At 50.4% G+C, this 26,077-nt stretch overlaps 1 long non-coding RNA gene across 2 annotated transcripts in view; it reads right to left on the reverse strand.

The window, feature by feature from the left end:
- Positions 1-9,394, reverse strand: part of LOC135969575 (uncharacterized) — a 106,289-nt gene extending 96,895 nt beyond the window's left edge. The window contains exon 1 of one of the 2 annotated variants that reach the window (XR_012431779.1): positions 9,150-9,394. This is a non-coding gene — a long non-coding RNA (uncharacterized lncRNA). Of the gene's footprint in view, positions 1-8,943 lie in introns of both variants that reach the window. The other variant, XR_010584817.1, reaches the window with a different exon arrangement.
- Between the last annotated feature and the right edge of the window lie 16,683 nt (positions 9,395-26,077).

Genomic DNA, 26,077 nt, shown 5'->3' on the forward strand with positions numbered 1-26,077 from the left:
TATGTGAGGTAGTGTCCAGGGTCACTGGGACCCCTGCTTGGCCAGTGTAGCTGGGTACCAATTAAAGACAGAAACCCAAGCATTCACTCAAAGCCCCTTCCCAGCTGTTCATCCTAGTGGAAGAAGCCGTGGGTACAAACGAATGCGGCATTTTACGGAGGGCTTTGGGGATAGGCTGCTTGAGAACATCAAAGTGGCTCATGTCCCCTGAGTATAAAGCCAGTGACTGCTCTCAGCTTCAGTGCAGCACCATCCACAGCAGCCAAGTCCGGGATCACCTGAGTGCCCGTCAACAGGGGATGAAGGGAACGTGGCCTGAACATACACAGGAGCAATACTCCACCACACAGCGGAGAGCCCTGTCATCCGCGACAGTATGGATGGAGCTGGAGGACTTTACGTCAAACAAACCAGCCAAGCAAAGAAACGGACCATGTTCTCACTCTTAAGCAGGAGCTGAGAGCAGATCTCATGGAGACCAAGAGTAGGTGGTCAACAGGGCCCAGCAGAGCCCACTCATAAGCAGGATGGGCAGAGGCTAGTAACAGGCACAAATACACAGCCTAATGGGAGCACAAGAACTACTATTGATATATCAGCAGGGGGATGGCAGTGGGTCATCTACTGTGTATTTCAAAACAGCTAGGAGAGAATAACTTGAACATTACCAGCATAAGGAAAAGAAAATATTTAAAGTGAAAGACATCCCAAGTACACAGATTTCATCAATATAGGGATGAATCTAGATATCACATGCACTCTGAAAATATGTACATATATTATGTATCAACAGAAACAAAAACCAATGACAGAACCATTTGCAAAGCATGTGCAGAAGAATGGGAAGCACGACATGGTGTGGCTCTGTGTCCCCACCCAAATCTCATGCTGAACTGTAACCCTGTGTTGGAGGTGGGCCCTGGTGGGAGGTGATTGACTCATGGGGGTGGTTTCTAATGGTTTAGCACAATCCCCCAAGTGCTGTCCTCATGATCGTTCTCCTGAGATCTGGTTGCTTGGAGGTACATGGCACCTTCCCCTTCACTCTGTCTCCCCTTCCAGCCATATGAAGACATACCTGCCTCCCCTTCACCTTCCACCCTGATTGTAAGTTTCCCCAGATGTAGAAGCCTGTACAACCCACAGAACTGTATGCCGATTAAACCTTTTTTTCCTTATTACCCAGCCTCAGGTAGTTCTTTATATCAGTGGAAGAACAGTATAGTCCTCAGGACCAGCAATGTTTTCCTGCTACCCAGTGGCTAACAAGGTCCCACACCGTAGCTGGTTTTCCAAAGCCTTTGCCAGAATGCCGAGGTTGTTTTGGGGATACTAACTTTCCCCATCTCTGGCAAACCAGATGGGGCATCCTATTTGCCTCTTACCACCTTTCTCAGAGAAACTCCACCTCTCAAACAGCCTCGGCCAGGGGCCTCCTTCAGCAGCAGCAAAGCTGAGTATTCCTTGCACTTCCCTTCTTCTGAACAAGTAAACATCTTAAGCTTGTTTTTCCATCTTCCCAGCTCATTGAAAAAAATATCTTATGCTTTCTATTTTCCTAACACACACACACACACACACACACACGAAGAGAAGTGCCGTGAGGGCAGGGGCTCTTGTTTTCCCGGATCTGAGCCTGGCCCTCAAACACTAGCCGAATTCATACTAACACGATATCCAGAGGCAGAAATGCAAATATCCCCACGATTTCAAGTACCCTAAGGATCTAACAGGCCAAGTGGCCCATGTAACTATGGTTTGTGCTGGGCCATTCAACTGGTGTCCAAATCCCTGTCCAAGTGAGCTGTTTAATTTCGGGACTTTTCAGACAGTTTTTTTGTTGTTGTTGTTCTATATCTTTTTTATTAAAGCAATCTATTACAGTTACAATCAAGAATATCCCAGGCCGAGTGTGGTGGCTCATGCCTCTAATCCCAGCACTTTGAGAGACCAAGGGGAGCGAATCACCTGAGGTCAGGAGTTCTGGCCAACATGTTGAAACCCCGTCTCTACTAATACAAAAATGAACCAGCCATGGTGGCAGGCACTTATAATCCCAGCTACTCAGGAGGCTGAGGCAGGGGAATGGCGTGAACCAAGAGGTGAGGCTGCAGTGAGCCAAGATCACACTACTGCATTCAAGCCTGGGCAACACAGCAAGACTGTCTCAAAAAATTAAAAATAAACCAATACTCCCAGTTAGTTCTTCACCAATGTCAGATATATCAGTTTAAAGAAAAATATGAAAGCATGTTTTTAAATTTCAGTGTTGAATTTAACCATATCTTTTAAGAAGATATGAAGATAGAAGTTCCCCAAGGATCGGGGAAGAAAAAAGCAGTTAAGAAAATCTTAAAACCTCTGGAGAAAAACAAGTATGGGTTAAGACCTCAAGGCAAAACTTTTTCTTTGCACTTTGATTTCAAAAGAACAGAGAAGCCTAAAATATGAACCCTCCCATCTGCATTTTATATTCCTCTGTGTCCTTTGAAAGGCTGGAGATGGGATCCCAGGTTCCAAAGTGCCTGGCCATGGCTCACATCAGGCGGCATCTTTCACAGCCATTTACTCCTCTGACTGTGCCTAGAGAGCTCTGTGGCCCAATTTACAAAAAAAGGTCCTAATTTACTCACGTTCATCACTTTGAGCAGAGTCTCAAGAAATGAGACAAATATTGACACTCCACAGAAGCAAGTACTCTCTTCCTAAAAGTCAAGTGTCAGGTTCCCATGAGCCAGGCAGCTTGCGTACAGAAAGCACTGGCTGACTTGCTGGTTTAATGTTAAATGCATTTAAAATGTTAAGTGATCAAACCCCCCTCCCAGTGGGTGTGCGCGTTGAGCTGGCTGCAGTAGTGAGGCAGACGACGTTCTTTCCTTTGGTTTTGCTTCAAGCAGAGCACCCCACACCCAGGAAGAGGCCAAAGGACGGCATCGAGGTCTAGGACAGATCTAAGGAGAGCTGCAGGCTGACTGCCTCATCTGCAAATAGTCTCTCATTTCAGAGAAAATCACTGAACAGAGTTCATGACACGTGAATTTTTAAAATTCGTATATCTAATTTCATCCCATTAGAACTTTTGAACCTCCGCCTCCCACCTAGAGAACGTCAGCTCAAGCCGATGACAGCGCAGTGCGATTTTCTATAAATAATGTGCACGCCTGCATCTGAGCTGAGATGTGAATGTCTGGAATGTGCCTGCCAGGCCCAGGAGGAACTGCAGCAAGTGTGGGGACACAAGCCGCTAAGGAATCTGATTTGGAGGGAACTGGAGGCAACTAAAACTAGGTCCACTGGTTTTTCTTGGTAAGGTTTGACCAGGCAAACTGTTATCACTGTTGCTAATTTATGGTAATTGGCATGGGGACTTAACAGTAAGTAATTAGAGCAACTACGGAATTTGCTACTCAATTACAATGGCACAGATTCCTGAGAATGGAAGAACTGCTGCCCAGGAATAGAGTTCAAGTGGTCCTCCCCATGCTCCGAGGAACATGGCGTTTCCACGCACCCCTGCTTTGGTCCCTGGCCACCACCATCCTGATCTCGGCCATCTGATGGCATCAGTCCCCAAAGCTGGAAACACCTGACACCTCTTGTCACCCTCCCATCTGCCCTGCCTTCCTCCAGTCCAGGATATTCAGAGATGCCCACATACAGGACCAGGAAATCAAGGTTATCACAAACCAGTGCGTGCATTCAAAGTCCTCCACGGCAGCACAATCACCAATGGCCAATACTCTCAGAACCTTTCACCTCAAAACGGGAGCACATCTGGATTCAAGCTGACAATGCTGCATTCTCTTTGCCATGTACACATGGAGGCATGTCAGGTTCCACCTAAAGGTATCAGGTTCCACGCTGGTCAGGAGCCCAAACCTAGTCACTCTGCATGATCTCAATTCACCATCCAGAGAAGCCTGCAGTTTTCCTCTGGTGCACGGTGTGGATGGTGGATGCATTTCCCCTGAAGACTCAGAGACAGGAGCCTGGCCAAGGAGGCCAGTCACCCCAGCCCCTGCAAGGCCCGGACGTGACCCTCTGCTGTCTGCACACAGTACCCAAGTCTAGCAGTGCTGGCTCTGTGGTGGGATCCATCTGGGCCTGCAGAGGACCCGAGGCACAGGAACCGTGCAGCCTGGCTGCAGCCAGAGGCCTAAGGGATCCCCACGAGGCTCTCCAGCCTAGGTGCCCTCACCACAGGCAGAGCCATGCAAGAGAGTTGCCTGCTGAACTGGAAACGCCCCAATCTGCTCAGCCAACACAGAAAGATAACAGCCACCTACAGCTGCTGAGCCCTGAAACGTGGCCACTGGGCCTGAAGGGTGGAATCTGGAATTTAATCTATGAAGTTCTTTTCAAATGTGTTTAGCTATGTAATCAAATCTTTATTCTAATTAAACTTAAAGGAGCCTCTGGGCTATGGGCTCCCTTGTCGGGCATCACAGCTCCAGGGAGTAAGAATGGGAGAGAGAGGCCCAGAGCCTCTCTGCATTCTCCACGCTAATTCAACAAGTCATCATAAGGAAAGGCACTCCAGCAGGAGAGGTGTACACGGGAAGAACTGGGTTGGCCCTGACAAGCATGACCCCCATGGCATCACAGCTGCCTCAGGCAACAGGCAAAAGACAATGATGCCCACCTGGACAGGCCACCGGATGTGATGATGCACCCCCAAGCCCTAGTCCCACAGCAGCCAGAGACCACCTGCTGCTCATCCCGGGTGAAACAGGCAGAGCTACCGGAGCCCTCAAAAGCAGGAAGAATTAAGGAGGCAATTCCCACGACACACGTGACACTCCTTGGAGACAGACACAGGCTTCGCTGTGAAAGTGCAGAGGACGGTGGAGTCCCTAGGCGGGCTGCTTCTTCCAATGATCGGGAAGAAACCAGATCCATTTCCTTGTAGGAGAATCATTTGTACCGTGATTAGACAGAAGACAGAAGGTGGCTGATATTATCAAATCATCAAGCACCTCACGGCTGCTTCTCCAAGGAAGGCCTGGAAACTTGCAGCCACCCGCGTAGGGGCCGCAGTGTTTACAATGGAGATACGGGTGACCGAGGTCTGGCTTCCTCAGGGAAGCTACATTTGAACTTTCACCACTGAGGAATCGGTCATTTACAGTCACTCACTCTCAATGCAGAAGAGGGATCAAGACACTGCACCAGACTTCAACACTCAGGGTTAGGGTCAGGGTCAAATTCACAAGTTTTACAAAATGTATTTCCTTGGGATGCCAGAAGAGATGCAGCTTCACACCCCCCACCTCCATGGTTTGCTTATCCCCTTCACCAGTGGATCTCACCTACAGATGACACATCCACGCCTCATCCATGGCAGCACAGAAAACCACTTGGAAGACAGCCACTCCCACCAAGCTTCCTGACTTTGGTGTTTAAAATCTGCATCTCATACGTGAGATTACACTCCTCCGGACAACGACATTGCGAATGTCATTTCACCCAAAAGGGCTTTAGGAAATGACACACGGTCCAGATGCCAGAGGTCGCCGGCCGCCTTACTCTAGCCTAATTCCTTTGTGCCTGTATGGAGGCTTCACAGCTACAGCCCATTAATGACCGGATGAGAAGCTCAGGGCATAGACGACTCAGTGCTGAATTTTTTCCATTTATCACCCTTTTGTTTCGTCCAGAAGACAGCTGAGAAATGCGGGGGCAGATCATCTCCTCCAGTGTAATGACTCTAGCCACTTCTCTTCACCCCAGGTCACCACTCAGTCAACACGCTCTTGAGAAACCAAAGCAATTCTGTTCCCTTCACTCCGAGTTCCAAGCACTAAATTCCTCCATTTTATCAATTAGATTATCAAGCAGCCGTTTGTAATCTGGACTGCAATCTGATACGAAATTTAAAGCTAATTTAAATTGCGGTAATAGCTCCTATTCACATTATAGATAAGGCATGAAAGAAAACTTTAATCTGTTCATAGGACCAACTTTGTAAACAAACCAATTATTCAAGCAATGATTGTCTTCAGTTAGATGCAAATTACTTTGCTCATAAAAGATTTTCCAGTAGGAATTTTTAAATCCATGGTCTGTCTTTTCTGAGCCTGTCTCTGCACCTTCCCCTGAGTGCACAGCAGGACTTCTCAGGGCATCCCATCAGCAGACCCACTGAAGAGAATAAGCCCGCAGCCCCCAGCCCCCAGCCCGGGAATCAAGTCCGAGCCCCAGCAGCCCCTCGTCCAGCCGGGGCTTCCTCACCAGCACAGCACCCAGGGGTCTTCCAGGTTTAATGCCACGTGTGCGTGGAAAGTAGAGTGCTAGAAGGAACACAATAGACATTCAACAATGCAAATTACCCCCTGGAACAGCCCAGCAACCCTCTGTACCTTCCCCAAATTACCCATGCTAGGCAGGCGTAGAGTCTAATGGGGGTGCCTAGGAATCAGCATTTAACACTATTCTGATGAATAAGAGAGTTTGAGAGGTCGGTCAGAGAGAGGCTGCTGTGGCCTCCACTCATTTGCAGGCCCTGAAGAGACACAGATTCAGGTAACAGGACAGACAGGACAGGACAAGGATGAGGAGGTGGAGGGCAAATTCCATGGACCACCAACCACCCTGCCATCCCCACTGAGACTCCGTGATTTAAAGAGAGGCAAAGCCAGGGAGAAAATGTGCCCGAACCACACGAGGGACTGAGATTTCACCTAAAGCACGCAGCATGTGGCTGAGGGCCAAGGTTGGGCAAGCCAGGAGCACAGAACGGGGTTCACAGGCCCAGAGTTGTCTCCCACACCCACACCCCGTGCAGACCTCCCAAGCACTGCCTGTGTCTCCTGCCTGGTTTAGTTCCTCCCCGCCTTCTACTGTGTTGGTTTCTCAGCCGCCACCCACCACCACACAACCGTCTTTACAAGCTTGGTGGACTGAAAAGAGCGGGGGCGGGTAAGATCTGGGCTCTGGGGCCAACGTCCTGCCTGAGACATTAGTTCCAACCCACCTAGCTGTGATGTGAGCCCCCGAGATTTCTCAAATGTGAGATGGGAAGGTAACTGAACCCACTCACCAGGACGGCTGTGCAGACTGAGATTACATATAACCACACCTCGGCATCCACCACACGTGGGACCCCAGTCGTGTTGCCCCTGATGGGAATCCCTCTATCTATGCCCCTTCTGCTACCAGAGCCAGCTCCCAGCAGTAGCTGTGGAGGGTGCATCCTCTATTCCCACTCCACTCACCTCCCATCGCTCCACGCAGTGACCTGCCACGCAGGGGCCACCAGCAAATCCGGCCCCACTGGATAACCGACCACCAGCCCCCCCTCACTTTGGGGCGTCTTCCACTTGCAGTTCCGAAGCAGGCCGAGAAACCGCCCTCAAGGGCAGTCACCTGTTCCTTATTGCATGTAATGACCTGCCACGCAGGACCACCAGCAAACCCAGCTCCACCATCCAGGCTCCTGTGGATAACCGAACCCCCACCCCCCACCTTGGAGCGTCTTCCACTTGCGGTTCTGAAGGGGGCCGAGAAACCGCTCTCAAGGGCACTCACCTGTTTCTTATTGCACGTAATGAGCTGCCAAGCAGGGCCACCAGCAAACCCAGCTCCACCGTCTAGGTTCTGGTGGGTAACTGCCCCTGTCCCCTGCTTCCTCCTGGGGTGTCTGGGAGGCTCAGAAACTGCCCTCCAAGGGCACTCATCTGTTCCTTATTGCACTAATACCTCATTTACAGAAATCCACTTTGACTTTCCAGCACTGCAGTTGTGACAATTTAGCAATCCTGCTTGCAAGCTACAAGAGCTTGAGGTCACGTCCACCTCACCAGTATCCCAGAGACCCAGCACTATCCCACTGTGTTTAAAATTCCAAAATACTCCTGCAAAATGCTACTGGCATTTGCTTTGCACATAAAATGCTAAAAACCTTCAAGTGAAACAAATATCTTCAACAGTTTGATACAATGACATGTGAGTTACACATCTGCCAAGTTGTAAAGCCTCATGCATTTATAACATTTTAGGTACGGTCAAATGGTTCAATTAATATAAACTATGAGAATCTCTAAGAAACAGGTTTCTTCTGGCATTAGATGACCAAAGGAAAACTGGGTTCTGGCTGGCTTGCGGGCCTGTAGAGGCAGACATATCTGCTGACACAACCAAGCTCCTTCCCACTGATGTGGCCTCATCCCAGGCCCCTCACCCGGATGCCTGCAGGCCCCTGGAGGAGCAAGCTGACCTGTCCACATTTCTCAAATGCACAGCTGTTGCTCACACTGCAGATAGAGTTCAAGGCACGAGCAGGCCACCATGCTAAAAATACCACGCAGCGTCCACGCCAGGTGACGGTGGTTTTCACTCCATCCCAAAGCCCCAGGTATGAGTTTACAGCCATGATTACCACATGGATTTTTAGACCCTCAAGACATACTTTGTTTCCTTTTATGCAACAAAGTTAAAAGACTATCACTCAGATATAGGCTCTGAAACTGTGGAATAATTATTTGGGAACAGAGCCTCTGCCAGATCAGGATTAGCACTTGGGACAACACCCCGTGACCTCGGTCCACACAAACCCATCCAGACCAGAAGCCTCCCGCACTGTAATTTCTGTGGATTTCTGTAAACGAGGTATTACTGCAATAAGGAATAGATGAGTGCCCTTGGAGGGCAGTTTCTGAGCCTCCCAACCACACAGCCATTTTCAGGCTGAAGCCGCACCACCTCCAGAAACATTGTCCTTCGCCGAGGTGTGCCTGGCTTCTCCCTTTTTCCAAAACTTAACAAAACCTGAAAAGGACAGGTCTGTGTAGAAAAACACAAACTACTTGCGATTCCTCTTCCCAGTTCAGGCTGTAGGAAGCTCGTCTCGGCCCTCACCGTGTTCTGACTGTGGCTTGGTTCCCATAAGAAATAAAGTCAGAATTCTAGTCCCTGTCTCCTGGGCAGTGTGGCAGGCATACATACCTTCAGTTATATGAGGAAAGGCGTGGCGAGCCCCCTTCCTTCAGTAAAACTGCACAGTTCCCAGAACCCTGATGCCATCTCCCTCACACCACTGTGAACACCTGGACAGAGCACATTTCAATGCGAGCACATTTGTGGGCTAGTTTTCTATTTCTCCACTAAATCACCCCAAATTTAGCGCCCTAAACTCTGACTTATTTTCTCACATTTCTGGAAGCTGGAGTCCAAAACAGGTCCCACCATCTAACGTCGAAGTGGCGGCAGGGCTGGCTCTGGGGAAGCGACCGTCTCCTTGCCTCCCGCAGCCTCTAGAGGCTTCTGCATCCCCTGGTCCATATGGCACCCACTGTCTTCAGGACCCACAGCGGCTCTGACGGCCCCTCAACTGGAAGACGCAGAAATGTCAGGAGCCCGGGAATCTAGTGCTAAGGCCAAGCCTCCCCACCCTCCCAGCTCCTCACACACTCCCGTGTGAGCTAATATAGATTCCACTTTAACTAGTGTCACCTGTGTAAGGGGTAAGTGCCCAGCTGTGAACTGGTTAACCTCGCCCACACAAACCCCGAGAATAAGCTCACAGGCCATGGACCACTCCACAAGCAATAAGTGACCACCTGCTCAGGGACCTCCATGCCCCAGCAGAGCCCTCCGGTACCTCCTTGTGAGCTCTGACTGGCAGCAGGGTTCTGCAGCGCCAGAGGGCCCTGGATAAAAAAGACAGCTCCCATATCGGGAGGCACCGCCCGCGGTTGGGTTCCCAGTACTTTAATAGCCCAGGTGGACAAGCCGGGGCGCATGCAACCCCATCACCAGAATAACGGCTGCACGTGGCGAGTGCACGGGTGGCCACCACTCAGCCCAGCTGGCCGCGCTAAGCACATCACCACCGTGACGCCCAATCAGATTGAACTGCTGGAACAGTCCCAGCATCGGCCCCCAAGAACATTCTGGATCACAATTCAGAGTAGTGATTGCGATCAGGGCCACATGTGGCTGAATGTTTTTACAGGAGGACACCACAGCTGGACTGACGCCACAGCTGGATCTGGCTGGACTGAGAGCATTTCCCACTGTACATTCTTACAACACCATTTTATTTGCGCTTTATTAAACTTCTATGGCTTTTTTCTGCTTATCTACTTTATGGGAGTGTTTCTTGTTCTTATGACTGCGGTGATACTTCAAGCTACAACTATCAATGTGTAAATTAGTTTGGAAGTCGCCTTGTCATTAAACATTTCACAAGCAAGCAGTCAGAGGCACCTAACCCGGAGGCCTCTTTTCTTCTCTGAGCCAAACCTACCTTGGACTCAAAGAAAATGGCACATGGAGAGGGGCTGGATCTCCAGCGCCCATTCCTAGGGAGCCTCCTGGGGAGCAGATATGGATGGAGAAGCCCTGGGTTATGGCACTGTCGTACTAAAGAAAAGTCTATTTGGGTAATGTAAGCACCAGACTTAAGAGATTAAGCAAACCATGAAAAGAAACTACTAACCACAGCTTCTCCAAAACAGAACTAAACTCCCTTTAGTTTGAATTGGAAAAGCAGAAGTGATGATCAGGATACAAAAAAAAAAAAAAAAAGAAATGACACAGTATCTGAACACAGGAGAATAATCAAGGGCCACTGTCTCTTCCTGTGTCAGTGGGAGCCTCGCATCTAAGCTGGATTTAGAAGGTTGCTACTTTGGACTGAAAGGTATCCCCAACTCTAGTTTGTAAGCAAGTGGAGCAGAATGCTTCAATTATTTCAAGGTTTAGCGGTAAAGCTCTGCAACTCTCACAACCATTTTAATTGGTGTGAATTTTAAAGTGACTCAATCTGTTGGCTGGAGTATCTAACGGCTTAACCACGGGGTCACGTTGGAAAATTTTTCCAATTGCTTTTGTTTTTCCTACTGAAGATGCATTTGAACGTTCTTGTAGTTTGCAGTTGGCTGGTTCTGATGTTTGGTCCTGAGGAAGCCCAAGTATCCGTAGAGGAAGAATCTGAAACCTCAAGCCACTCGAATGCTGTCTGGGCAGATGGAGACCCCAACCCGAGGGCCACTGACGGGCTCAGCATGGGCGCAGGGCCGCCCGATGCAACAGGCCACGTATTTGCCGGTTACAAAACATCATAAGCACACACCCCCAGGTGTGCACACACGCTCTGTACACATCTGTCCCTATCAACACCAGCACACACCCCCAGGTGTGCACACACGCTCTGTACACGCTCACGTCTGTCCATGCCAACGACAGCATACACCCCGAGGTGTGCACACACGCTCTGTACACATCTGTTCCTGCCAATGCCAGCACACATCCCCAAGGTGTGCACACACATTCCATACGCGCTCACATCTGTCCCTGCCAACGCCGGCATACACCGCCAAGGTGTGCACACACGCTCTGTACACACTCACATCCCTCCCTGCCAATATGAGCACACATTCCCAGGGATGCACACAGGCTCTGCACATACTCATGTCTGTCCCTGCAGCCTGAGTCAAACAGTCACAGAGAGGCAGAGGAGGAGGAAGAAGGATGCGATGGGCACTAAGGTCCTGGGCCAGTTCCCCTCCCTACCTCGGGAGAGACCCCTCATGTGATCCTGCCATCACTCACCCTTCCGCCTCCATCCTCCATCCTCCCACAGGGATCAGGAGGATGCCCACTGCACAGAGCTGTGATGAGCATGAACAGAAGATGGCAGGAGCTCACGCCAAGGTGCTGAGCACGGGGCCTACGGAGTGCTTCTTTCTGCTGTGGCTGACATCATCAAACAGACTGACACAGCTTCTGCAGAGAATGCCACTTGCTGAGAAACTGAAACGTGTGACCTAGGAGCCTGTGAAGGTCTAAGAACAAACCAACAAACCAAACGGTTTTGTTTGTTTTTCAAACACTATAGCCTGTTTTTTCTTTTTTTTCATGCTCTACCTTGGGTATCATTTAGTTTAATTTCAAAGTAAGTCCAATAATTACACAAAATCACAGGACTGAGCATGGAGCATTGTTTCACTTCCTGTCCTCCAGCCTTTAGGACACATTAAGGAAAGACATGATTCCAGGATTCCCATTAGAAAGGCTGCCCTGAGGCACCTGCTGGGGCAGCCAAATTGCAGCTGTTGATGCTGCCCCCAAGCTGCTTGGATGAAGCAGAAGATTCCGGAGGTCTCCTTTCTTCTGCCCCTTGTCCAGGAGAGAAGGTGGGGGGAGAAAGGTGAGAGAAGATAGGAAGAAGGAGGGGGGAAGGAGGGAGAGAGGAGGGGAGAGGGAGGGAGAGAGGAGGGGGGAGGGAGGGAGAGGGAGAGGGAGGGAGGAGGGGCATGTTCCATCCACCAAGGCAGCTACACTGCAGAGAGAATGGAGGGTGTGTTGCCTCTCAGGACAGCAAGTTCAAGCTGTTTATAATTGTTAGCATAAACAGTGACCAGCTGAGGACAGGGCTGTCATTGGAGTTGACGTTTTATTTTCATAGTTGATATTGGGGACCTGGACCTAAAGCAGCGTGCCTTGCCCTTTTGCCAGATGGGCCTATGCTTCTCTATACTTGAGTCTATTTGACTAAATACCCGATATTGACTAGGAATTATGACGTGTAGGATACCCCTTACCACAGTAACATCAAACTCATATTCTAAATGCAATTTATTCAGGGACTGGCTTCTAACTCTGGGTGGGAATGTTAAGCTCAGTCCAGTTCAATTCAGTAAGCATTTATCAAGAAACTCCTAGACCAAGAGCTCTGTTAGACACTGGGTATGGGGTGATGGGGATACGAAGATGTGGAATTAGAACTCGAGAAGCTCAAATGTTTCCATTTAATTCCCTAATGCAATTACTAAGCTTCAACCTGATGGCTGTAATGTCTAAATTCACTTTTTCTTTATTCCAGTTCTACATAACAAAGCACAAATAATCACAGAGGAATGATTCTGTGTTGGACTATTCAGTGGACAGAGAAGAGCATTCTGACCGGCGTGAGACACTGTCTTCCTTCCCAGGGAGCCCGTGAGGTGGCTGCACAGAGCACACGCGTGAAGATTCAGGAACACGAGCATCAGGTGATGGGAGGGGCACGGAGGCAGCACCAGAAAGATGCCTGCCGAGGGGCCGCTGCAGCCAGGCCGGCCGGGAAGGTCACGGGAGTGGGCGCAGGCATCTCCCTCCAGCCGCACTTGGTTTTCATGAGGACGCGTGCACGGAAGGGGATGACACTGAAATGCTGTGGCGCTGAGGGGAGGAAGGGAGGGACACAGGGCCGACGGCTGGCCCCCACCCCTTCCGTCCCTGCCCCTATGAACGCTGCCAAAATCAGCCCCAACGGGGAGAAATGAGGTGGGTGAAAGAGGTGGACAGACTTGGCTTCCATGGAATTCACAGATTCCAGTCATTAAAAATCCCTTCTGAGTTTTCACCTGGAAAACTTTGCCAATGTACTTAGGGACAAGAGGCGGAAGATGAAGCCAACACAATTGGGCTCAAACTGCCACCCTTCTCCTTCTCTCTTCATCCACCACCCTCCCTGGGCCCCTGAGTGTGAGAACCAGGAGCTGCACAGCCCAAGGGTGCAGCCCCTGACCAGAGGAGGGAGCCGCACGGCGGGGCCCCCAGCACGTGGATGGCAGGATCTGTGCTATGTCAGTCCCAGGGCCCCAAGCAGAGAAGGCCTGGGGCTCCCAGCTGAAGTTTTGCTGTCTACTCTCTCACCAAAGTCAAGAAGGACTGAGTGGGACCAACGCTGCACCTGGCGGCTCCTCAGTGGCTGCCGATGTTGTCCTCACGCTGCAGGTGAGACCCTCTAGGGAAGTCCAGAGAGTGGCGAGAATCACAGCCAGGAGTGCTCCAGTTGCCCCAAAACTCCAGCATAGCCTGAGGAAGGCAGCGCCCCCTCAGATCCCCGTGCAGGCTTGTGTGGCACACTGGTGAGGCACACAGCACCAGAACATGGCACTTTAAGTGGCTTTGTGGGGTATAGGAACACAAAGTGTGGTCTGGAGTGGCTCAGAAGTCACTCCCACCAGCCTGTGGGACCCGGACGGCCCCTTTGGACGTGGCTGGAGTCTCTCCAAGGCGGGCTCCAAAGTCCCAAGGATGAGGTGAGCGTCGGTCTTGCTCTGAGGAAGGCCCCTGACAAGTATCCTGAACATGCAGGTACACAGCTGGCTGACTCATCTGAAGGGACCTGCTGAGCTACGAGCTAGGGACAGCTAGAGAAAACTGCGTGAACCTTTGTGACTACTCACAGGTAGGTAGCTACTGCCTGAGACACAAAGGTAAAGAATTAACCTGAAACTGCATATTATAAAACTTATTTTTAAATGATGGCGCTTAATTGAAAAGACTCCCAAAGAATACTGCATTAGAAAGTGACAGAGTGAAACCGTGAGGCTGACCACAGGAGTCCCTGGAAATTTCACCAAATGTTGTGTCAAAACTGGGAAACAGAAGAACTGCACCTGATGAAACATTCCATTAATCACTCGAGTCCTCCCCACATACGAAGCTATGTAAAAAGTGTTCCCAGAAGGTAAAGTGAGCAGGAGGGCTGTGAACACACAAAGAGAGAGCCACTTCGTCCACGGACCACAACAAAAGAAACGCTAATGAGTGCCGACGACACGCTGGAGTCCAGGGCTCTGGGCGCAGCTGGGACGGGCACACTCAGGGTCCCACTGTCCAGATGGGAAACCAGGGTGGAAACACCAGGGAGCCTGTCCCAGGGTGCAGAGCTAGTGAACAGTGGTTCATACTGCGACAATCCCAGCTGCCAGGCTCTGGGGCTCCTCGGGACAGAATCCTGTTGACTTCACTCTGGGGTGCGAGAGGCGGCAGCATCCCCCAAAGGCACCTGGAGAAGTGGTGTTACCCTCCATCCCCTGTCCCCGGCGTTACCCTCCATGCCCCTGTCCCCGGCCTTACCCTCCGTCCCCCTGTCCCTGGTGTTACCCTACTTCCTCTGTCCCCAGTGTTGCTCACCATCCTCCTCACCTCCAGGACCCTCTCCCTGTCCTCCCTCGTTTTCCTGTTCAGCCAGAGCACATCACATGTCTCTTCCCTTTTCAAGAGGCTCAGCTGCACCCAGAAGCATTCCAGCCTATTCGGGATGGGGCACACACCCTGGGGAAATGCCAGCACAGGGCCAGAAGGGCCTGAGACCCTCTCACTGTCACCCAGGAAGGATGGAACAGCCCACGGTCATGCTCATTGTCAGGCAGGATGAAAACTTCTGTGTCCGAAATGTTCTTTTCACTGGAACTGTTCGGACCATTCATGAACGAATCAGTTAAATACCAGCAAGTGCCACTCCCACTTATTCTCTGGCTAGTTTTCCACCCACCAGCAACCACACTCCTAGGAATTCTCCCTAACGCAGAATCAGCGCCTTGTGCCTTTAGGAAAACCTCTTTCTCTCCAGCTTTGTCCTCCTTCCACAAAAGGTGCCTCTGACTGCCTCACTCGCTGTACCAGGATTTCACTCGGCTATGGAGGAAAATCTGCGTGGGGCTCAGAGGTGGGTGGTCCCTGCATGGGCAGCAGGTCTGTGACATCCTCCGAGGAGCCTGGCCCAGGCCTGCCTCACACGCCAGGACTCTGCCTTCTGGCCCTCGGGCCCCCGAAGCTGCTTTCCCTCCAGGTGTCATGCCCCGGGCAAGAAGGCCGGACAAGGGCCCAGGGCTGCTGTGGGTCAGGAAAGCCTCCTGACACCTCCCACTACAGGACCCCCCATCAACATCCCAGCATCTGGACCTGTGTCACCAGCCGCTCCGCCGTACAAGAGAATTGGATTTTCAGCTGGGTGTGCTGCTTCCCTAAACAAAGTAGGGTGTTGTTACTCAGGAAAAAGGAAAAAATTGGCATCTTCTTGGCAACCCCGCGACATCCAGCCACCGGTTCTCACCATCCCAGAGATGTCCATCCAGGGCAGATAGTGTCTTCAACCAAGCGCCACTGACCCAGAAGTGCAGTAATTAGTACACTTTCACCAGAATCACCCACTCCTTCACCTTTACACCCAAGAAAAACATGTTTGCCAGGCAAATTAGATGTCCAGGAGGTGTAAGGAAACCCCAAGCCTGCTTTAAGCCTCAGACTTTTGAGACCGTTGAGGGCTGTGCGCACAAGAGCAAGGCTGCACCCGAAAGCTCTGCTCCTGCCAGACGTCATGGACAGACCACACGGCTCAGCCACATGGACCCTTCCAGGACTTCACGAGAGGGACTTCCGTGGTACATGCAATGATGTGCACTTCGTTCAGCCTCGAACAGACCACGCCCTCGTTACAGGGTCGGTGGTCCACCTCCTGCCATCAGCCCCCCACCTCACCGAGGGTCTGTGTCTGCATCTGAAAGAACTTTGCTGTTTTACCTGGGTACCAAAATGCGGCATCGCGATGTTTAAAGGTCTTTAAATATCAACACTCCGGGTGCAGTCCTTGTCACTTTAATGTGGTCACTCGATGCAGGCCTCACTCACAACTCTGAGGTAGCTCATATCTTCCCTACCTAACCAAGGAAGAAACGAAGGCATGGAAGGTGCAGCTCCTAAGGAGCAGATTAGGATTCAAACCAGTGAACTTCGTCACATGCTGACCTACCTCTCAGGCTGAGATAACGTTGAAAATTAACCAGGTAGAACAGCGTTCCATAAATCAGCTGGAAATGGTCCTTGTGGATGGGCCTGTGGTTACTCCCTGAAGAACAAGACCATTAGCCCAAAAATCCACCTGTGTCACACTCAAATGTTTACATATACAACTATTTTTAAAATAACCCAATCAAGCATGTTCACAGCCATTTAGAGCCATATAGATTGTCTGCTTCGCTGACAATCAACCCAAGACCTCTGTCGGCAAAGGCCACGGTGCCGGGTCCAGAGAAGGCGGGACAGAGACACAAGCAGACACAAGCAGGAACCTTTCCATCCCTGGGAGCCTCGCTCTGATCGGTCCGTGAGGACACGGTACAGACCGTGGGGCACAGGCAGACGGCAGGCCAGGAGAAGGGGCTGCATTGCCGGGAGGCAGTGCTTTGAGCTCTAATGGATGGAACACTGCTAACCAGTGAAGGTGGAGAGAGGGCACACGTCTGAGAGCATGTAGAGGCAGCAAAGCACAGCCAGCCTCGGGGAACCAGAAGCCACAGGGACATCAGGTTGGGTGCTGCTGTCTGCCGGCCACTGGCTGGGGGACTGTACTGGGCCTGGAGGGACATCCCTGACACTCCCCACCAGATGCCAGGGGCACCCCCAGCCCCAGGTGAGAACCACGGATCCCATGGTGAATGAGGCCAGCCTGTGGGAAGTGGGCTGGGACAGCTCTGTACAGCTTAATAGGAAAGTTGGGTTCTATTTTGTGGGGTTTTGGTCACGCCGATGGCTAGTCATGGCTGTCCGTCAGGAAGTGATTTGAGGATAGACTAGAGAAGGGGCTGCCAAGACCAGCGGAGCATTCGCTGTCTGGGTCTAAGGAAAAGGAAATAAAGGCTGGCGATGTGACAGTGGGGGGGAGCACAGAGCAAAGGAACTGGTGGAGACACAGGGCTGGCCCCGCACAGGGCTTTGAGCAGCTACCCGGGGGTCGTCCTATTAATTCTCCTCATGGCCCCAAGAGGCGGCTGTGAGGATCCATCTCCTGAGGACAGAACTGCTCCAGAGCCACACAGCGAGGATCCACAGAACCAAGATCCGGGCCAGCTCCAAAGCGGGTGAACTTGACCCCTCAGCCATGGTCCTAAGACAGGGATCGGAGCCCCCTGGACACACAGACACAGGAACTGCAGGAAGGGGAAACGGATGCCCCGGACCAGTGGCGGGACCCAGGGTTTCAGCCCTCCAGGGCCACTGGGACCAGCCACTGCACAAGTGGACACACGGTGCTTTAACTCGCGCTGGGGGAAGGAGCCCTCACTCTCAGGGTGGAGACCGCAGCTCGATCGGGCCGGCCTCCCTGCTGGGCACAGCCTGAGCCACACAGGATGCTGAGGTGCCCCAACGTTGGGGTGCTCAGAGCCACTCAGCTGAGATCGTGGTGCTTTCTGTAACCACCCTCGTTTCTTCACGGTATAGATCTGGACTCCATCCTTTGCAATGTGTGAGGTTCTAGGAAGAGGCTGGCCAGCCGGGGAAGTGTCCTGGGCTCTGTCCCAGTGATGACGAACTTGGCTCCCCACAAGGGCGGCCTGTTCACCACAGTGACCCCCGGGGACCACGCCTGCACCCACCTTGCTGAAGATAATTCACTTCTCATCCGTGAAAGAATAAAGCTAGACTAACTCAATTTCACACTCACTTCCAACTTTAACAACTTGTGTTAGGAAATCAAAGACAAGGACTCTGACCACGTCACAAAGCCAGGAAGCAAAATCCGAGACTAACGGAATGATGCCACCTTCGCAGTTCCGAGCTTTACTAGTTGTTTATCTTTTCTGGTCTGTTTTTCTCTTTCGGTTTAAATAATTAAAGACCCTCGTTGACAAGAAAAAAAATTCTCTATGAAACTAAAAAAAGTGGTTCTAATTAAACATTTAAACATTCTTCCATATGCTTTATAAACAGTTGAAATTACAGCTCTACTTAGTGTTAAGTACTTTAACCAAATGAAAGGTTAATTATACAGACTGGCAATTATAAAAAATAAGGCTACATATTCGTGGCATCATGAATAATTAATAAGAACCGTTTGATTTCATTCAGACCAGGGATTCTGTGCTAATAGGCTCTTAGCTGTCTTGAAATAATGGTGAAATTTTAAAATTACTTTTGTACTTAAACACGTCCCCAAAGTGAAGCACAGCGGTTAACATCCATCATGGTGCCCAGCAGAGCGACCCGCCCTACTATGGCCGACACCCTGATTCCCGAGGGCTGCATCCCGGGGCTGTACTCGTGCAGAGAACGTTCAGGAAACAGACCAGGTGGCAGGAGGGGGTCTTGTCCTCAAGGAACCTCATGAGTCTTGCTAGGGGGACAAACAGCGAGAGAATGAAACCGGCAGCCACGGAATCCGGACAGCGATGCCCAGGCCCCGCCATGCATAACCCCTGGCTGGCACCTCCCTGAGACCCGTCTGGCACAGGCAGCGGCAGGGTCCGGCCCTTGGAGCGCGGGGATGGCAGAGCAGGGCCATCAAAGCGGGTGGCATGCCGACAGCGGCTTCTCCGCAAGAGCTCCTGGCTCTCAGGGAGCTGAGGGCTCCTCAATGGGAAATTCTGGCTGAGCTCCAGGGGAAAGCGGGTGGGAGGCCTGTCTCCTCTGCCCCCATCTCCTCTGCCCCAACCCTGGAAGAGGGTCAGATATCAATGCTAACTCTTGTGCTGACTCAATTAAATCAAACAATTCAGAAAACAAACTTGCTTTAAGTATTAATTTCCTAAAAAGAACTAACATGAATTCAAATAATTCACATAATTAAAATGATTTTAATTGTTAATTTAATTAAAACATCTCCGTTTTCACAGCATCATGTACCTTGGTACTTTGTCCTTATTGCATTTCCCATCTTCCAGGGCAGGTTTCCTTCCACCCAGGGCAGCAGCGACTCTGGTGTCTCGGGTATTCCCAGGCTTCCGTCAGCCCCTGGGGGGCTTACAGTTCTGCAGCGGTCTCCATCCTCATTAATCTGCATAAGAACATCCGTCCGCAGGGATGTCCTGTGGCCCCGTGGCCACATCTGACGCGCAGCTAAAGGCTGGGCGTGTCGCCTGGTGACAGCAGATGACACAACTGTGGGCAAGGTAGCACCTCTGGGCGCCGACACTCTTGATGAGTTTTTTACAAGACCATTCTTAAATGGGTGAACCCTGACAGGAAACACTAAACATTGTTTTTAACTATTTTTATATCGAGACAAATCTTTGTCAAACGTTCACTCAATGCTAAATGTCACTTCTCCAGTCAACCCCTTTAAGAATACCTAAAACTTAAGACTGGAATGACGCTTTCAAACACATACTCTACTCATGCATTCCCGGGAGCAGAGAGCAGCTTAATGTTTTCACGCTACACAGGCATGAAGTTTGGCGAAGGCATTTTAATATTTTTACCTGAATATTTTAATAAAATCAAAAGATCATTTTCACTCTAATACTCTACTTAGAATCTAATTTTCCATTAAATAAACAGTCAATGTTCAGTAACCCACAAGCTGATAAACTTTTGAAAACTTTAGAAAGTATTAAGTATAATCAAAGATTACTTTTAATTTTCGAGCTGGTAAGAGCCTGTGTCAGGGAACAGAGTTGAGATTGAAGAGATAAAAGCACGATGATTTTCTTAAAGAAAAGCGAAATTCGTAAAAGAGAACAGGTGATTATATAAAGAAACACAGAATCCGTTTTCAGAAATGGCAAACACTGACCACAGAACACCAGTGTTGCCCGTGATGAGAGAAACAGTTAAAAGGAAGAATTCACGGTGGCCCAGCATAGATCAGGTGTGGGAGGACAGAGACGTGATGAAATGATCCTCCTTCTAACTTCCCAGAAAGGCACAAATGGCCAGCACTGTAACTGAAGACCACGCAGGCACCAGTGTGAACTCAGACTCCATGGCCAGCACCGTAACTGGAGACCACATGGGCAATGGTGTGAACTCAGACCCCACGGCCCGCACCGTAACTGGAGACCACACGGGCACCAGTGTGAACTTAGACCCGACGGCACGTGCCTGGGCTGCTCCAGCCACCACCAGAACCTGTTCTGCAGCTGAACTGGAAGCTGATTCTGGAAGGAACTGAGGAGCATGAGGACGAGATCCTTCTACCTCAACAGGGATCAATTTTTTAATGATTTCTTTCTTTTAGAAAACTGTTAATAAAATACTTTGTTCTAAAATGACCAGGATTTCAGCAGCCTCTACATTCCTTCATGTCAATCAAAGCTTAGGCACGTGGGTTACTTCACTGTTCGTGACACCCTTTTGAAATAAAACCCGGGGCCGCCTGTGTACCCAAAAGCCTGGGCACTGAACATTCAGACAAAACGTCCAGGGCGAGAATGTTCACGTCCCAGCGGTGCGGTAGAGTGGATGGGGGGAGTTCGAGCCACAGGTGGCCACGCCTCCCCTGCCTCCGGCCAGTGCCCGCTGCTCACGCACTCCTTCCTCGGCCCATCCTGAGCCACGGGGCCCTCGCGTAACCAAGGCCACTGCGGCACCTCCAGGAACAAACTGGTTACAGGTGGACTGCTCTCTACGCAACGTACAAAGATTGTTTTTAAAACTGCTCGTCTCTGGAACTTATCCCAGTAACAGGCTAGATTAAGAAAACTGACTAAAAACAGTAGGAAGAAAAACTCACTCTACCCGTTGAGGCAAGAGAAATGCACACAGCCTCTGAAATAACTGCAGAGGAGTTTTCCTGGGTTAGGTACGCGGTGGGGTGACCCTACCCCATAGCGGGGCGATGGCACATGGTGGGAACCAAGGAACATCTCCGAGTAAATGTAGGAAAATGCACTCAACTCCCAAACAGAGAGAGAAACTGCTTTTTTCCTTAAAAGCTTCTCTCTTTTATTCTCAGAAAGACTCTCTTTGGTGTCTTGACTGCTGAAGGGACAAGCCTGTCATCCCCAGAAAGGAGCCCTGGACAGTCTCCAGATCCTATGGCCCTCAGGCCCACCTTGCCTACTGATGATCCCACATTACGAAACCTAATAATCAGAAAAAGCCTCCCAGTCCGGAGCTCACAAGTGACATTTTATTCAGGGAAATGCTAATAAAAACCTGGGGCTCTGTGTAAACGCTGTCCCCTAGGTACTGAGGCTCCACACAGATGGCACACAGGGAGACAGGCCTCACCCCTTCCTGGTGCCCCATGTCTCTCCTCACATTTTATTAGCTGAGTTTTGTGGCGGTTTGTTACTTTTAACCTGACTGTCCAAGGCAGCTGCACTAAACTAATTGTCCAGGGCAGATCCACTCATAATGACCATCAGCTCAGAGTTGGAAGTAGCACTGGAGAATGAGGTGGTATCAGTGCACTATGCTTCCCTGCCCTCTTTTCCAGGGATGCCAAGTAAGTTTCTGCCATGGCTGATGATGTCAGCACTACACTAACATTAGTTCAACGGCAGGCCACCAATTAATACTTAATGAACAATGCCCTTAAGAGCAAAACCCCATCTCTGCCAAAAATACAAAAAATTAGCTGGACGTGGTGGTGAGCGCCTATAATCTCAGCTACTGGGGGACTGAGGCAGGAGAATTGTTTGAACCCAGGAGGCAGAGTTTGCAGTGAGCCGAGATTGCACCATTGCACTCCAGCCTGGGCAAAAAGAGTGAGACTCCATCTCAAAAAAAAAAAAAGAAAAAGAAAAGAAAGAAAGAAAGAAAGAAACGATTCTCATGACCCTGTCAACATCTTCAGTTTTTCCCAAGGATAGTGTAAAATTATCACACACAACGTAAACCCAATTAGATCAACGTTCTCTCCTCACCAATCCATACCTAAATCCATATTTCAAAATGGTCCCCAATTTTTCACAATTTAAGAAGACTGAGAGGAATAACCATGAACAAGCAAGGTTTACACAGACGTCAGTCTTCCCAACTCTCGCTCAGGAGCTCACCCCAAACTCCTCCTGTGGAATCAGCCCGGATAACAGTTCCTGGTGGCCGCACAAGAACAGAGGGTCCCACGAACCCACGACAGACCCCACCATTCAGCCCCAGGCAGAGGAGGGAGGTGGACGGTCACAAAAGACAGAAAAGCAGGGAACTGTGATTCTTCTGAGTTAATGCAGGTGATTGGGCCAAAAAACAAGGCACATCCACCTGTGAATGGGGTGAGCTCCCAGCTGGCTGTGCAGAGGCTGTAGATATGAAGGAACTCACTTCCCTGCACACTGAAGTGCATGAGCATCTCCACATCGACCGCACCTGGGCTCTGCTCGCCCCTCACAAACTAAGATGACAGTGGCTGCTTCTGGACAGAATGTCAAGGACAGATGGACAGACATCCTGACAGACACTGTACAGAGACCAGGGGCTGGGAAGGGGGAAGCGGCACAGCCTTGGGGCCAGCAGGGGCAAGGCCAGGAAGCCTCGGTGAAGGCCTGCATCTCCTCATCCAACAGAAGCAGGAGGGGCCACCCAGTGAGGGCTGCAGCTGCGGTGAAGTGGCCAGTGGGACATAGCAGGAGGCCGTGGCCAGCCTTACCCCCAGCCCAGGAGGAGGGGCCCAGCTGCGGGCACTGCCCCGGGAGCCAGAATCCTGAGCCCCCAGGGAAGGTGGGAAATTGCCCCTGGGCACTGGGTGCTCAGGCTGGAGGTGGTGAGACCTCGAGGCCCTGCAGTCGGGGAGGTGAGGGCAGAGATGGCCAAACTGCAGCTCAGTGAAGGGCTTTGTCAGGAAAGGCCCTCAGAGGCTGCCTCACCAGCCAGGGGGAGGTTACTTCCAGCCCAGAGGCTCAACAGGGCCCTCGGTGGTGATGCTTAACCTTGTCCTCTGACAGAGGACCATCGAGACAGAGTCACTCAAACCTCTGCCAAGCTCTGCACCCAAATGAAGCTGTTACCACAGACGCTGAGGCAGGTAGTGCTCATCTCAACTCTGTACAAGTGGTTTATTTAGCCAGTTCTCCAAATTCTTAATGACAAACCACACTAAATGTGTGTTTTCAGTATCACCTATGCTCATAGCTATGTGTAAAATAACTATCACAAGGAAAACTAGGTGGTGAACCCAGGAGGAGGAAATCCCCACGACGAGTCGAGATTACACCAACGGACCGTTGGCTCTTCCCGGCTGAACCCAAGAGCTCTTGGCTGGGCTCACTTCCGTTCTAATTTCCAGATTTATTTTTACTTTCCCACATTTTCATTATGAAAATGTTCAAACATATTTAAAAAGTGGAAGAACAGTACAACGAGTGGTCAAGTTTTCTCCACGTGGAGCTCCAACAACTGCTAACATTTCGTTAGATTTGCTTTCTCACTCTCTCTGTAGATCAGACAGAGAGACAGATTTGTTTCTTCTCTGGAGCCACTTGAAGGTGAGAGGCTCCTGCTGCCTCACCGAGTCCTCAGGCACACGTTCCCTAGGAATAAAGGCCCCTCTGCAGCCGCAGTACCATCATCGGCAGACAAGAATGATTTCAGAGCATCGTTGTCCAGGTTATGTTCAGGTAGCACAATCGTTCCGAAAACGTCTTTTCTATCCGGGCCACACACTGTGCTGAGTGACTCTCCTTCCCCGTCTTAGTCAGGGACAGCCTCGCACCCCTTTTATCTGTGATCTTCACTTTTCGAGAAGATCATTGCATTGTCCTGCAGAATATCCCCTACCCCAGAGGCATCTGTTTCTAGGGCCATCATGAAATTCTCTACTATGCACCTCCATTCCCTGTAAACAGGAAGTTTCAGTCTCGAGGCGTGATCACCTTCTGTCAAATGCTTCTCGGCAGCTTCCGGGTGAGGCTGCTGCTTCACGAGGGGCGCGAGCTCCTACTCCTGGTCACTGACGGCACGGCCGCGACCAGCACCACACCCCGAATCAGAAACGTCTGGAGGGGCCGCGGGCAGCCGAGACACCTGGAGGTGTGAACGGCACAGGCGTGGGGCAAGAACAAGGTCAAATCATAACGGAACGTCAGATTCCAGACACTTCCACCTGGGTAAGATGGTGACATCTCCCTAGCAAGTATCTGAAGCCAGAAAGCATGACAGAAAATTCACGACCTGCCTTCGTTCACCCAGGCTGCTCTAACAACACACCACAGGCTGGGCAGGGGCTGGCAAATGACACAAGTTCATTTCTCACAGCTCTCAGTCTCAGTCTCAGGCTGGGAAGTCCATAGTCAAGGCCTGACAGGTTTGCCTGGTGAGGGCTTCCTGGTTCATAGACGGCGCTTCTCACTGGGTCCGCACACCATGGAAGGAGCGAGGGAGCTCTCTGTAGTCCCTTTTTTGAGGGCACAAATCCCATTTATGAGACCCTCACGACCTCCTCACCGCCCAAAGCTCCCCCTCCTAGCACTATCTCCTCGCGGGTGAGGATTCCAACTTGTGAATCTTGGGGAGACACAAACATTACAAAAGCCCATCATTTAATTTCTTTAAAGGCATTTTTGCTTCTGTAAAGTCTCAAGATAAAATCAAAAGAAAGAGGTCTGAGTCAATCCACACAGTTCTCCCAAAAAGGGAAGTGATCAATTGCCACCACTTTTTATCCGAGACCTGCTGGGTGCCCCGGTCTGCAGAACTGATTCTAAAACGCCATCCTCTCCTCTGTCATTCAGAGGTCAGAGTCAGTCCAGAGCTTAACACCAAGGCAGCGCTGACTGAATGACACCAGCTAATCCAGTAAGACAAGCCAAGACTCCTGCCCAAGGCCTAATCCTTCCCCCAGGGAAACATGGAAGGGCCAGACACCTGGCAGCCCTTCCTTCCTGCTCTAAAGCCCCAGAGACACAGCGCCGGCCAGGTGTGTGCCTGGGGCAATGCACAGTAACGTCAGCTGGGCACCGAGTCTGAGAACATGTTATCAAGTAAAAATGAAAACAAGACTGCTGAGAAAAGTTCATGCTTAATCACCTCTGGGCTAAATTCTAAATACAATGTTATTTCAGAGCTAGGTGGAAGTAATTCCTTAAAAATATATATGAACAGTGACTAGCAACCAGGGTGATAAGTACTCAATATGTGTTTGATGAATAGATGAATTTTTAAAATTTATGAAAAGAGCACGCTCTATTTAGGAGAATTCTATTTAATTGGATGTCCTAACTATACAGTGGTTCCTTCGTGCTGACAGCAGAGTTTGTTTCAGTTAACTCAAAAAATGGTAAGTCACTCTAACAGAAAACCAAAAGGCTTTACAGAGAGTCAAATTATGGTGCCAATTTAACCGTGCATGGCAATTTCACCTTAATATTTAAATTCTCGAAGCACCATACTCAGAAAACAAGACATAACATACATAAATGCATCGACTAAAGCACCATCATCTAGAATTTGACAAAGTTTGACTGTGAGTTTCAAGAAAAGGGCTGATGAGGCCAAGAAGTTCCTTTCCCTCTCCCCTTACCTCCCATTTTGGTGACCAACTTAATGCAGAGAAATTCCTGTTTCAGGTTTGCAGACATTGGAACAATCCTGGTATCTATTCCCCCAAGACACCAACAGGCTGAAGTCTGCAGGGTGCACATAT

The sequence above is a fragment of the Macaca fascicularis genome, chromosome 2 (genome assembly GCF_037993035.2).
Source record: "Macaca fascicularis isolate 582-1 chromosome 2, T2T-MFA8v1.1".
Lineage (NCBI taxonomy): Eukaryota > Metazoa > Chordata > Mammalia > Primates > Cercopithecidae > Macaca > Macaca fascicularis.